This window comes from Neofelis nebulosa, chromosome 17 (assembly GCF_028018385.1).
Source record: "Neofelis nebulosa isolate mNeoNeb1 chromosome 17, mNeoNeb1.pri, whole genome shotgun sequence".
NCBI lineage: Eukaryota > Metazoa > Chordata > Mammalia > Carnivora > Felidae > Neofelis > Neofelis nebulosa.
Genome location: NC_080798.1, coordinates 4,339,656 through 4,354,792, shown reverse-complemented (window position 1 = coordinate 4,354,792; position 15,137 = coordinate 4,339,656).

Genomic DNA, 15,137 nt, shown 5'->3' with positions numbered 1-15,137 from the left:
TTTTTTTTGAATGTATGTTTATTTTTAGGGGGAAGATCTCCCACTTCTGCCTGTTTCTTGCGTCTCTTCCTCATCCTGTTTTTCAGAACGATACTGCCTTAATCTGGATTCCCCAAATCAGAGCCTGGTACAAGGACGTGAGTTCAAGATGTTTATTTGGAAAACGATCCCCCAAAACAAGAGGGACGTAGTAGGGGAGAGTAAGATAGGGGAAGGCAGGGGACCCAACATAAGGGTAAGTTATTGAAATCCATGGTGTGAGCAAAGAGGGGGGCCTTCATCCCTTCTGAAAAGCATATATGATGCCTCATATAATACCCTGCCAGAAAGACGGGAGGTTGGGGCATTTATGTACTAAATTTAACCCCTCTCCCTCACTGACTTGGGGGTTTTCCTCAGAGGAATTGACTTTATGCAGTTCTGAGCCATTATTTTCTTTCTTCTTTTTTCCTTTTTTAAGTTTATTTTGAGAGCATGAGCAGGGGAGGGGCAGGGAAAGAAGGACAATCCCAAGCAGGCTCAGCACTGTCAGCACAGAGCCCAGTGCAGGGCTCAAATTCACGAACTATGAGATCATAACCTGAGCTGAAATCAAGAGACAGATGTTTAACTGATGAAGCCAGAAGCTTCATAGGCCATTATTTTCTATGGGGTGAACAGCGTCAGAAAAGGCTCTAGGGACAAATACAGAAGGATGAGTGGCCCATGGCTGAGATAAGACTATGGCAGAATAACGGGAATCTGTGTTTGTACGAGACCATTGAAGCCCAGACTGACTTTAGAGGTGCACCAAAGAGATAGGAGGTTGACTTCTGCCAAGGCACAACCCTTGCACCTTCTCAGATATACTCACTTCCACATGGAGTCCACCCAGTGGTTGAGTCTTCAAGGATCCTGCCACCATCTACAAAATTCTGACTTCAGTATGACAGTGGAACCAGCCATAGTCCCCATTGTACCTTGGACCCAAGACCACTTCTATTATTCATCTCTCCTTCTGCCCGACACCTTCTGGATTCCTGTGGTGGGCCAGCACCATATCTTGTCTAAGTCATTTGTCCAGTAGGGCAACTGGGGACTTCGTTTCTAAGAGGTCTGAATCGTGGGCTGCTAGGAAGGCATTAGCAGCTGGTCTGTAATCCACTCTTCCTATCCTGACTTATGAACATGCTAATCAGACCTCCTCCCCGAGGTATTAGAGGAAACCAAACTAGACTCCTTATCTATGAAATACTTTTAATAGGATATACCTGGTCTTTCTAGCTGGCTTATAGTAAACAAACCTGGGATTTATGGGTTTACAGGGCGGGGGCCATTGGAAAACATGTCTGCTATTTACTCAGAGTGTGTGTGGGGGGAGAGAAACTCATTGATCAAAGGAACAAACACTTTTGTGTATATGAGGCCCCAATATACATCATTTAAATAAGGACTTTGAATCTTAATTCAGGGCCAAGTGTCATTCTGATATGACAAGGAAGGGCCTGAGCGGCTGTGTTGGCTGTCTCAGACTTTCCCCGTGTTTGCCTGTGTCTTGCAATTATCTGTATCCTTGGAATTATTGATGAAGTTTGATGTGGGTACTGAAAATCTCTGATCACATGAGTCTTTCACCATCCCTGAGGGTTATCTCAGTGACTTTGCTTTTATTGGGTTCCAAGTTCCTTTCACCCATGACTGTAGGGCACACCTCTGGGTCCCAGACACATGTGTTCGTGACCTCATTATGTAGCAGTGACCCTAGTCCCTGGTCTGGTAGTCATCATGGTGGGCTATCCATGCCTGTGAACTAACTCATTTCTCTGCCCACTGGTTAATCAGCACAGAAAGCCCAAAGTAACCAGGCAGGGACTGGTTTCTGATTCCTGATGAAAGTGTTGCCCTTCTGAAAATGAAGATACCTCATCCAACAGGTCCGAAGGTTGGGGGGTCAGGAAGCACAAATTCTTCAAGTGAGTCCCTAGAAGTGGGAGTGACAAAAGCCGACTCTTCTTTTCACCCCTTGATGGCTAGACTTGTGCATTCTGATAGGGACACGGCACCTTATACTGACTGTTGTTAGTTTAATGCATATACTGCATGTTGCAGGACAGCACCCCACCCCCACAGGCTGTTATCCCTCAGCTGGCACCTGAGCAGAGCTGTTTCCAGGCCATTCCATCATCCCATTGTGGCAGCTCGCTCTTTATATAATGCAACATATGACCTCAGCAGTGGTTTCCATAGTCATGCACATACTGATGAGCCATTTCAGCACAAAATGAATCCCCCAGTCTGAGGTGGTGTTTTGTAAGATCCCGTTATCAGGGCTCATTATCAAACACAGGTCTGAGGAAGGAGACTCCAACATACCCACTAGGTAGAACATCCTCTCTACCTGGTTGTTGAGGGACTTCTCACTGATGAGTGCTCCCTGGAGGTCATTAACACGAGACACAACGTTCTACATGTGTTGTGTGTCTCTTCATAGGTCATTGACGTACCTTGTCCACAGACCACTTAGGCTTCCATCTTTCAGCCTTCTTCCCTTCCCTGACCAGTAAGCTGGTCCATGTTCCACTTCCCACAAGTGCATATCTAACCCGATCTCAGGCCACGTCTCTGTCCGTACAAAGTGGGAAGCCGTGGGCACCTCTCACAGCTCTGGCTGCTGGGCTAATTCCCTATCACCACGACCACAGGGCCACCTCTGAGAAGCGCTGAGGTGTCAGTGGCCATCCATGGGGGCACATGACCCACCTGTGAGCCAGGCTGGAGTTTTGTCCTCTCTCAGCTGCTCATAGGAAACCCCGTGAGACCATAGTGTGAGGTCAAGAAGAGGCACCAATGTAACTGGGTTTGAAACACCGGGACCTGATGCCAATTCTTCTTGTGTAACTTACCTGGGTGTTCTGGACCTTCTCAGCTCGATTCCTCAACGTGCCTCTTCCAAGGTACAAGTAATGGCTGCCACACCCATCCAATACGGGACCCGATCCGCCGAGGGTCTAACCGCACCCAGAGCATGATGGGCATTTTTGGCTTTGTGGCCCCTTGATGTCTCACGTTCAGAGGCTTTCAGGATTGACTAGGGTTCAGCCGTGATTCATCCCAGGAGTGAGGGGTTCTGCCGCAGAAGGGATGGCCATGCTCCAGAACCCTAGAATCCCTCTGTGAACATTCTGTAACTGATGCTTGCCAAACATTCCTTGGAATGTCGTCACTACCACAGATACCACTACACGTGGCTGGACCCGCTGGAACAGGAGCAAGGACCCTGTACCACCAGCCTGGACAGATTGCAGGACCTAGTCTTACTCTGGGTCCACCCAAAACCAGCAGCCTTTACGTCACCCTAGAAATGAGTTGGGCGAGACTTTCCTAACAGAGTCATCTTAAGTGGTCTTTTGGGTACCAATTATTTGGGGAAGATTAGAACCTAGAACATACATCAGGATATATCCTTCTCTTAGGGTGCCTGGGTGGCTCAGTTGGTTGAGCATCTGACTCCCGATTTCGGCTCAGATCATGATCCCATGGTTCGTTGAGTTTGAGCCCCATGCCAGGCTCTGTGCTGACAGCTCAGAGCCTGGAGCCTGCTTCGGATTCTGTGTCTCCCTTTCTCTCTCTCTGCCCGCCCCCCCCCCTCGCGCTCTCTCTCTCAAAAATAAAATAAACATTAAAAATATGAATTCCTGGGGGCGCCTGGGTGGCTCAGTCGGTTGAGCGTCCGACTTCGGCTCAGGTCATGATCTCGAGGTCCGTTGAGTTCGAGCCCCGCGTCGGGCTCTGTGCTGACAGCTGGGAGCCTGGAGCCTGTTTCAGGTTCTGTGTCTCCCTCTCTCTGACCCTCCCCCGTTCATGCTCTGTCTCCCTCTGTCTCAAAAATAAATAAATGTTAAAAAATTTAAAAAATATATATATGAATTTCTGTATGTTTGTTTTTAGTAGGCTCCCGTGGAGCCCAACATGGGCCTTGAACTCAAGGCCCTGAAATCAAGACCTGAGCTGAGATCAAGAGTCAGATGCTGAACCAACTGAGCCACCCAGGTGCTCCAAATTTCTGCATGTTTATTAACTTACCAGTAAGTGCCCCGCCGGGGCAGGGGAGCCTCCATGAGGATGATGGCTCTTCGAGATACTTGACCTAAGGAGCTGAATCAATTACTGAAAAGTGCATGGATGAGTTAATTGATTACTTGAATTAGCTTAGAACATTCCAGTACTTTAGATGCATTCCCCCATAAAATGTGATGCAATCTCCTTAAACTATAAACTCATGTGGGTTTGTCTGTGTGTTCTGTGTCTCTGGTGTCTACAGCAGTAACTCGTAGAATCAGCCAATTAATATACGTTGAATAAATGGGTGAATACAATGAGGAACAAAAAAGACCCTGATTTCAAAGACACTACAGTCCAGTAAATGAGCCAGGCAACGAAGAGATATAAAATTTAACGTCAAGGGGCGCCTGAGGGGCTCAGTCCCTTAAGTGTTGACCTCGGCTCAGGTCATGATCTCATGGTCTGTGAGTTCGAGCCCGTGTAGGGCTCTGTGCTGACAGCTCAGAGCCTGGAGCCTGCTTTGGATTCTGTGTCTCCCTCTCTCTCTGCCCCTCCCCCGCTCATGCTCTGTCTCCCTCTTTCAAAAATAGATAAACATTTTAAAAACTTAAAAATTTAGTGTCAAGAAATAATAAATATGCTAAAGAAAAATAAGACAGTACACAGGAATGAAGACTGATGGGTGCTTTTTAAGATAGGATGCTTAGGGAGAGCATTTACTTGTTTTGATTTGGGGATGGAGGGGGTGTTGTGCTTATTTTTCTTTTTTCTTTTTTTTAAATGTTTATTTTTGAGACAGAGAGAGACAGAGCATGAACGGGGGGAGGGGCAGAGAGAGAGGGAGACACAGAATCCAAAGCAGGCTCCAGGCTCCGAGCTGTCAGCACAGAGCCCGATGCAAGGCTCTAACTCACGAACTGCGAGATCATGACCTGAGCTGAAGTCAGACGCTCAACCGACTGAGCCACCCAGGGGCCCCGCTTATTTTTATTTCGAGGAGGTGATATCTTAGCAGAGATTTGGATGAAGTGAGAGAAGCCATGTGACTATGTGATGGAAGAAAATTACAGGGTTCAGTCTATAGAAAGAAGAAATAAGATGGGGGAAGAGAGCCTCACCAAGGAAGTACGGTGGCTGATACAGTCTAAGGCAGAGTTTCTCAACCTTGTTACTCCTGACCTTTACCTTTGGAGACTGGTGATTCTTTGTTGTGGGGGCTTTGTTGTGTGCAATGTGAGATGTTTAGCATCAATCCTTAGCCTCTCACCCACTAGATGGCAGTAGAATCCTCCTCTCCCAGGTGGAGACTGAGCTAAACAATTTCCAACCCTACCAGTGCTCGGGAACCACTTGAGGATTGCATGCAAATCTTTATGCTGAGGCCCCACCTGCAGAGATTTGAGTTGATTGACCTGACCCTGGGGTGGAGCCCCGGGCATTTTTAAAAACTCTAGCCTAGGATGACAATATACAGCAGCCGTGGTTGAAAAACACTACTAACTCAAATTCATTAATGTCTTCCTGTCTCTCCCTGAAGCTGCAGGCTTATCCCTGAGGTATGCTTTTTCAGACTCAGGTGGAATTTCTGAAACCATTTAATTTTAAAAGTTTAGACCCTCTGCTCCTCCCAGGTGACAGGCAGCCAAATCTTGTGTGGTGCCAGTGGCGTCTCTGAGATGTGTGACTTTCACACAACGGTGAAGGTCAGAGTAAATGGATTTGAGTGTATTGGGCATCTGGTCACCAGGTCTGCTTTTAACTCTGGTAAGGTGGATATTGTCACCATCAATGACCCCTTCACTGACCTCAACTACATGGTCCACGTGTTGCAATGACCCCACCCAAGGCAAGCTCAGTAGCACAGTCAAGCCTTGTCATCAACGGAAAGCCCATGTCCATCTTCCAGGATCAAGAGTATCACATGGGGTGAACCCTGTGCTGAATAAGTTGTGGAGTCAGCCAGTGTCCTCGCTGCCCTGGAGACTGCTGGGGCTCACTTGAAGAGTGGAACTAAGAGGGTCATTATCTCTGCCCCATTTGCTGACACGCCTCATGCTTTGTAATGGGTGTGAACCATGAGAATGAGGACAGCTCCCTGAAGGTCGTCAGCAAGGCCTCCCTTACCACCAACTACTTGGCCCCTCCAGGCCAAGGTCATCCATGACAACTGTGGCATCGTGGAAGGACTCACGACCGCAGTCCCTGCCATCACAGCCAGCCAGAAGACCATGGACAGCCCCTCTGGGAAGCTGGGGCATAATGAGGGAGGGGCTGCCCAGAATAACATCCCTGTTTCTGCAGGGACTGTTAAGGCTGTTGGCAGACTCATCCCTGGGCTGAATGGGAAGCTCGCTCATGACCTTCTGCGTCCCCACAGCCAGCGTGGGTCCTTCTGAAGCTGTTCAGTATGGTGACATCAACAGGGTGGTGAAGTCAGCATCAGAGGGCCCCCTAGGGGGCATCCTGGGCAGCACAGAGCAGGGTGTCCCCTGCGTCTTTAGTAGGGACACCCGGTCTTCCACCTCTGTTGCCAGTTCTGGCACCACATTAGGCTCATTTCCTGGGACGATAGTAAATCTGACTGCAGTGTGGCCTCCAAGTCACAAAAGCCCTGGACCTCCAGCCCCAGCAAGAGCTCAAAAGGAAGAGAGAGGCCCTCAGCTGCCCCAATTCAGTCACCCGACACAGAGAATCTCCCATCCTTGATATTGTCCATCCCAGACGCCCTGGAGCAGGGGAGAGTCGTAGGGAGAGCTACCCGGTCGTGTGCTGTTAATACAGTACACTGTACCCAGCCGAAGTAAATAAATAAAATATAAAATATACAATAAGATACAAAATTAAATGAATAAAGTATAAAAGTAAAACAAAAAAATTGTAGGGGCACCTGGGTGGCTCAGTTGGTTAAGCACCTCACTTAGGCTTGGGTCATGGTCTCACAGCTCATGGGTTCAAGCCCTGCATCAGGCTCTGTGCTGACAGCTCAGAGCCTGGAGCCTGCTTCAGATTCTGTCTCCCTCTCTCTCTGCCCCTCCCCCTCTTGTGCTCTGTCTCTCTAAAAAAATAAATAAAAAATATAAAAGACAAGGGTCGCCTGGGTGGCTCAGTCAGCTAAGGGTCCGACTCTTGATTTCAGCTCAGTTCGTGATCTCACAGTTCGTGAGTTCGAGCCCCTCATCGGGCTCCGTGCTGACAGTGCTGGGCCTGATTGGGATTCTCGCTCTCTCCCCCCTCTCTCTGCCCCTCCCTCATACTCTGTGTGTCTCTCAAAATAAGTAAACTTAAAATATATACATATATATATTTGAGTATATAAAATATAAAATTAAATTTAAAATAAAAACAAAATAAAATATAAAACACAATAAAAATTTTAAATATGAAGTAAAATAAAGAAAACATAAAGTGTAGTGAAACCTCTAAAAAGGTATGAGCTACCTCAATAAAGATTTGGAATATAAAGATTATCTTTCCTTTTTTTTTTTTTAAACATTTTTTAAAGTAATTTCTACACCCAACTTGGGACTTAAACTGATGACCCCGAGATCAAGAGCTGCACGCTCTTCCCACTGAGCCAGGCAGGCGCCCCCTTTCTTAAAAAAAAAACAAAAAACAGGGGCAACTGTGTGGCTCAGTTCGTTGATAATCCGACTTCAGCTCAGGTCATGATCTCATGGTCTGTGAGTTCGAGCCCCGCGTCGGGCTCTGGGCTGACTGCTCAGAGCCTGGAGCCTGTTTCAGATTCTGTGTCTCCCTCTCTGCCCCTCCCCCACTTGCACTCTGTCTCTCTCTCTCTCAAAAGTAAACATTAAAAAAATTAGTAAATACATTAATAAATAAAAATGTCTTTAAAAAAAGTTTTCTATAGCATTTAGGTCCTCCTGAGGTCAACCTATAGCAGTTGGCCCTTTCCCAAGAAAGGGTAAAAATTGTACCCAAGGACAGAAACAAGCAAGCTATGGCTTTAGCCCCTTTGACTAGACTGATGGTAACAGCTTGAGGGAATGCATGCCGTTGTACCTCTGACAAGTGGACTTTATGTGACTTTCTTAGTGTCTTTTTTTTTTTTTTGTATTGAGGTGAAATGCACTTAACATAAAATTAACCATTTTATTTTATTTTATTTTTAAAGTTTATTTAGAGAGAGAGAGAGAACATGCGGAAAGGGGCAGAGAGAGAGGGAAAGAGAGAGAATCCCAAGCAAATTCTGTTCTCATGCCAAGTGGGACACATCAATCCCACAATGAAGATTTCACGACCTGAGCCAAAATCAAGAGTCAGACACTTAACTGACTGAGCCACCCGGGTGCCCCAACTATTTTATTTTTAAGATTTTTTTTAAAAGCAATCTGTAGGGGCGCCTGGGTGGCTCAGTCGGTTGAGCATCCGACTTCGGCTCAGGTCATGATCTCACGGTTCGGTTCGTGAGTTCAAGCCCCGCGTCAGGCCCTGTGCTGACAGCTTGGGGCCTGGAGCCTGCTTCAGATTCTGTGTCTCCCTCCCTCTCTGCTCCTCCCCTGCTCACACTCTGTCTCTCTCTCAAAAATAAAGATTAAAAAAAAAATCTTAAAAAAAATTAAAAAAAATAAATAATAAAAAAAAATAATAACAAAATAAAAGCAATCTGTACCCCCAACGTAGGGCTCAAACTCACGACCCCAAGATCAAGAGTTGCACGCTCCACTGACTGGACCAGCCAAGCACCCCCAAAATTAACCATTTTAAAGTCAACAACTCAGCAGTATTTAGTACACGCGCAATGTCGTACAACCACCACCTGTATCTAGCTTCGAAACGCTTTCATTAACCCCCAAATAATCCCTGCGCTCGTTACACACTTACTCTCCATTCTCTCTGCTGCCAGCCCATCCATCCATCAACAGATGAATAAGCCAATTATGGTATATCCATGCACTGGAGTCTAATTCAGCCACAGATACAAGGGTTCTGAAAACAACATGCTCGGTGAACACTAAGACGCAAGAGGTCATGTAGTGTATGATCCCATTGTGTGAAATGTCCCTAATAGGCAAATCCATAAAAAGAAAGCAGAACGGAGGCCCTTTCAAAGTGGTTTCTGACACTACGAGATGAAATTAGGGCTTTTAAATTGTTGGTGTGTTGGACTCACCACTGAAGATGTATTCGTTGCCTCTCGGGTACCTTATTTGTTACTCCAGTTCATCAGAGATGATGCTGATTATCGGATGATGATGATGTGATTATTTCTCATTATCCGATCATCATGTCTCATTAGGCGGATTTTTTTTTTTTTTTTTTTTAACTGCTGAAATGATAGGAAAGTTGGCTGGATGCTTTCTGGTCCAGAATACAAAACCCAAGACAAAAGGCAGGCAGGGGCGCCTGGGTGGCTCAGTCGGTTAAGCGTCCGACTTCGGCTCAGGTCACGATCTCACTATCCGTGAGTTAGAGCCCCGCGTCGGGCTCTGGGCTGACTGCTCAGAGCCTGGAGCCTGCTTCCGATTCTGTGTCTCCCTCTCTCTCTGCCCCTCCCCCGTTCATGCTTTGTCTCTCTCTGTCTCAAAAATAAATAAAAACGTTAAAAAAAAAAATAAAAAAGGCAGGCAGAAATCTAGTTACAAGATGTAGGCTTACTAGAAGTACTGTTTCTAAAGTATCTTCATTTAGCCCCTTTATTTCAGTATGTTTGTTTCTTTCTACGCAATGATCCCATGAAGTCGGGGCTTTCTTTGCTCACTTGCGGGCCCTCTGGCTCCCCCAACTGGACTTAGGGGCAATAGCACCTCGCTGGTCACAGCAGGGTCATTGGAGCATGAACGCCTGGTAAAAATACTGCCTCTGACACTTACTGGTTACTGGACATTGGCCAAGTCTATTAAACTTGCCTTTTGTCTGTTTCCTCATCTGTAAAATGAGAGCAAGTGGATTAAATAAACTAGGATATGCAGGTGCTTAGAAGGATGTCAGGCACAGACTAACCGCTAAAGAACACATAAGTGCTCCCCAAGCAACCAGAGACACCCTCCCAGACCCCATCACGGAGGTACCCGTCACCTGGGAACTCATGAGGTACGATAATCCTCAAGCCCCAGTCCAGCCTTGTTGAACCAGAAACACTGGGTGCTGGTCCCAGCAACCCCTGTTTTAGCAAATGCTCCAGGCGACCCTCAGAGACACTGATCTACGGCACGGCCCGGTTCCTCTGCGAAATGCAGACTCAGGCTCCAGTTTGGCAGAATCTGCATTTTCTTCTAGTTCCCCAGAGATGTGACGGACACATAGCATGAGGACGTTTCAAGTGTACAACTAGTTTCAACGCGACTGTGGCCAGAGTGGCATTTAAGACGTCCGTCCCATCACATCACCTACATTTCTTTTGTGGTGCGAACCCGTAAGATCTACCCCCTCGGCATCAAGTCTATAATACGGTATTAGGAGCTCTCGTCACCATGCTGTGCATTACCAGAACCTGTTAGTCTTATAGCTGGAAGTTCGTACCCTTGCATCACTATGTATTGATTCTGCTTAGTAAGCTCTCAGGTGATGCTGCTGCTGGGGTGTGGACGCCACATCAGACAGATGGCACAGGACTGGGGGGCTCAAGGACCCAGGGATCGGATTAATGGATGGAGAGGGAAAGATATAAGGTGGAGGGGTGGGACCAGGGTGTGGCTGTCGAGGGAGGTATTTAAGTCGAGATGCCTCATTTGCCAGCTCTTGTCACAGGAGCAGAGCATGGAAACCCATCTAGATCTCAGGATGTCAGACCCAGGGGTCCCTCCTAAAGGTAAGCCAGAGGGATGTGAATTGAAAGATAATGTGTGACGGAGTCAGCTGAGAAGGATGCTGGAGGTGAGGCTATCAGAGGACAAAACCAATCAGAGGGAAACCCAGTTCACTGTTGTTTTTTTAATGTTTATTTATTTGTGTGTTGGGGGGTGGGGGGGACAGAGAGCACAGAGGATAGAGGTCCTAAGCTGGCTCTGCCCTGACAGCAAAGAGCCTAACACAGGGTTTGAACTCACGAATCGTGAGATCATGACCTGAGCCAAAGTCGGATGCTCAGCCAATTGAGCCACCCAGGCTTCCCACCGCCCCCCAATTCTGCCTTTGAATTCCAAACCTTCCCCTGGTTACCTATGACATAATGCCTCTCATCCTGCAGAAATAGAGCCTCTGATCCCCACTGGGATGATTAAGTGACACAATGGGAGCTTAGCCAAGAAATCTGGAAATCAGGGCTTGTGCTAAACCACTTTCAGGCACAATCAACCATTAAAATCTTAAAAGAAAAAAATTTTTTTAATGTTTTTGAGACAGAGAGAGACAGCATGAACAGGGGAGGGTCAGAGAAGGGGAGACACAGAATCTGAACCAGGCTACAGGCTCTGAGCTGTCAGCACAGAGCCCGACGCGAGGCTCAAACTCACAAACCACGAGATCACCACCTGAGCCGAAGTCGGATGCTTAGCCAACTGAGCCACTAGGCGCCCCAAACATTAAAATCTTTTAAAGTGACTACAACCTGGCATGCCAGGCTGGCTCAGCCAGTAGAGTGTGCAACTCTTGATCTCAGGGTTTTGAGTTCTGGCCCCATGTTTGGTGTAGAGATGTCTTCTTTAAAAAATAATAAAGTAGTAACAGCTAGAAGTCTCCATTTTAAAGATAACATTGATGGGGCACCTGGAAGATCTCACAGTTTGTGGGTTTGACCCTGCGTCAGGCTCTGTCCTGACAGCTCAGAGCCAGGAGCCTGCTTCGGATTCTGCCTCCCTCTCTCTCTGCCCCTCCCCTGCTCACACTCGGTCTCTCTCTCAAAAATAAACATTTAAAAATAAATAAAAATAAAATAAAAAGTTAATGTTGCAGGGGATGATATGCTTTCTCCAAGCTCACAGAACAAAAACAGGAGCCCTAGAACCCTCTGTCATGAACGCTGGAGCCCAGTTCAATAAACTACACGTGTTGGCCACTGGTTCTCCAAAAATGGAGCACAGCACAGCCTCAAACCCATCATTTAGTCTCCCCGTGCCTCAGTTTCCCCATCTGTACCAACCACGTGGGGAAAAGTCAGAATCGAGTCAGCTGGTAGTCACAAAGCACCCAGAAAAGCGTCTGGCACGCTGCGAGGGTTAAGGATGTTTGTTTTCGAGGAATAATGGACATACATAACATCGTGAGTTTAAGGTGTACAATGTGTTGATATGTTTATGTATTTCAATACGATTAGCACCACAGTGTTAGCTGACACCTCTATCACAACCCATAATTATCATTTTATTTTCTGTGGCCACAACATTTAAGATCTGGTCACTCAGTGGGGCGCCTGCCTGACTCAGTCTGGTAAGCGTCCGACTCTTGGTTTCAGCTCAAGTCTTCATCTCAGGGTCATAAGATTGAGCTCTGCGTTGGGCTCCGCACTGGGCGGGCAGGTGCTTAAGATTCTCTCTGTCCCTCTACCACTCAGGTTCGTGCTTGCGCTCTCTCTCCCAAAACAAAAGATCTAGTCACTTAGCCATTTTTAAGTGTGTAATATAGTACTGTTGACTCTAATCACCGTGCTGGGTATTCAATCTACAGAGGCCTTACTCATCTACTTGTCGCAAGTTTGCAACCTGTAACATCTCCCCAACCCACCCACCACTAACACCACCTGCAGTGCCCGCCCCCGTGCCTGGCAACCACCATGGTACACTGATTCTACAAGTTCATCTTTTATGGATTCCACATATACGTGGTACCATACAGTACCTGTCTTTTCTCTGATGTATTTCACTTAACATAACGCCCTCAAGGTCCATCCATGTTGTTGCAAATGGCGAGAATGAATAACATTCCATTCTGTCATATCCCTTTCATGTTTCTGACCCTCCCCCACCCCCCCCCCCCATCTTCCTTATCCATTTACCTTCTTCCACTTTGTTTCATTCTGTTAAGGAAACTTTGAATAGCATTTCTTGATTGTAAGGTAGTCAAATGTAGCTTTGCTTGTTTCATGGTTTACTCATGTGTCGCATGTCGAAATCCTTCCCTGCTCAGAGGTCATAAAGATAAGTCTTCAGAAAGCGTCCTCAAATGGTTTTAAGCTGTGACTTTCTCACTGAAGCCCCTCAGTCTTCTGTCCTCTCTCAGTAATTTGTAGGTATCTTGGGAGTTTTGGGCTGCTTTTGTGAATGTCGTCTTTTGCTTTTCCAATTTTGTTTCCAGCTGAACATGGCTGGTACAGAGAAATGTTATAGGTCTTCTAACTAGAAAAACTGCTTAACTCTCAATAGCTCTAAAAGCCCTTACCTGTGGAATTCTGTTGGCTTTTCTAGTAAATAAGATTACCTACAGAGAATCCGTTTTATCTCTTCCCTTCTGATCTTACATATTTTTTTTTCTTTCCTTATAATGGAACTAGATTACACTGTCACGGTGCTTATAGATGTCCCTTTCATGTTCCTGACTCCACAGAAATGCACATGTTTTTCCATTAAGTACAGTGTTTGCTAGAGGGATTTAATATACAACTTTCAGAGAGCGTGGCAAGACGGCTTTGCGCCCTGATTTGCCAAGATCTTCTTTTTGGGGGTTACAAAGATCAACTTTATGGATATGCAATTTATGATTAAAGTCTATCCATTTTTACGTGCACACTTAAAAGTAAGTTTTGACAAGTGTACATGCCTATGAACCGCCACCCCAGTGGAAACACAGAACATCTCCATCACCCTAAAACAGTTCACATCCTATTGTGGTCATCATCCCCAACCCCGTCCCCACACACAACACGGGGACCACTAGCCTCAGGCACCATGTGATTTGCTTTCTTGCCCTACAGATTATCTTCGCTTGCCTAGTATTGCCTATAAATCAACATACAGAGTATGTGCTCTTCTGTGCGCGCCCCTGCCTTTGCCCAGCATGTTTTTGGGATACGTTCGTGTTGTATGAGTGGCTCATTCTGTTTTAGTGGAGAAGTACTATTCCATTGTATGAATACAACACAATTTGGCTATCCATTACTTGCTGTATGATGAATACTGTTGGGTTATCCCAAATTTTTGGCTACTATGAATAAAACTGGTAGGAACATTCACATACAAGCCTTCATGTGGTGTTTTTACTAGGAACAGAATTGTTAGGTCATTGAATTCTTTGTATATTCTGGATATGAATTTGACACATGTATTATGAATATTTTCTTCCATTATGTACTCACCTCTTCTTTTCTTTTTAACATTTACTGTTGAGAGACAGAGCATGAGCAAGGGAGGGGCAGACAGAAAAGGAGACACAGAATCCGTAGCAGGCTCCAGGCTCTGAGCTGTCAGCACAGAGCCCGACATGAGGCTCACAAACCATGAGATCGTGACCTGAGCCGAAGTCAGAGGCTTAACCGAACCACCCAGGTGCCCCATTGTCTATTTTCTCAACGCAGTCTTTTGAAGAGCAAACTTTTTCATCTTTGTAAACCCCAGTTCGATTTTTACTTTTACACTCTGTGCTGTGGACACCTTTGTCTGACCCAAGGTCTCAAAGATTTTCTCTGATGTTTTCTTCCAGAAGTTTTAGAGTTAGGCTTTATATTTATGTCTGAAATCTACCCGTAGCTCATTTTTTGCATATGGTTCAAGATAAAGGTTGGAAGTTCATTTTTTTTTTCCTGTAAGGATATCCAGTTGACCGAATACCATTTGATTTCTTCTTTGTCCCATGTTTGATTCAGAAATGTGTTTAATCTCAGACACTGGAGGAGAGATGTTACAGTTATTTTTGTTACACATTTCTATCTTAACTCCTATGTTCAGAGAACATATTTTGTATGATTTAAATCATTTAAAATTTTTTCAGACTTGGTTTGGGGCCCAGCATATGCTCTATCCGGATGAATGTTCCATATGTACTGGAAAGAATACTTAATTTCTGCCATTGTTGGGTGTAGAGTCCTATAAATATAAATAATCAAGTTGGTTCCTAAGATTTTACTTTTAACAGCTTTATTGAGATATAGTTGGCATATAATAAACTTCACATATTTAACCTGTATAGTCTGATAAGCTCTGATAAATATCCTATCCTTTGAGATAAAACATACTTGCTCTTGATGTATTTATTTAAAATAGCAATGT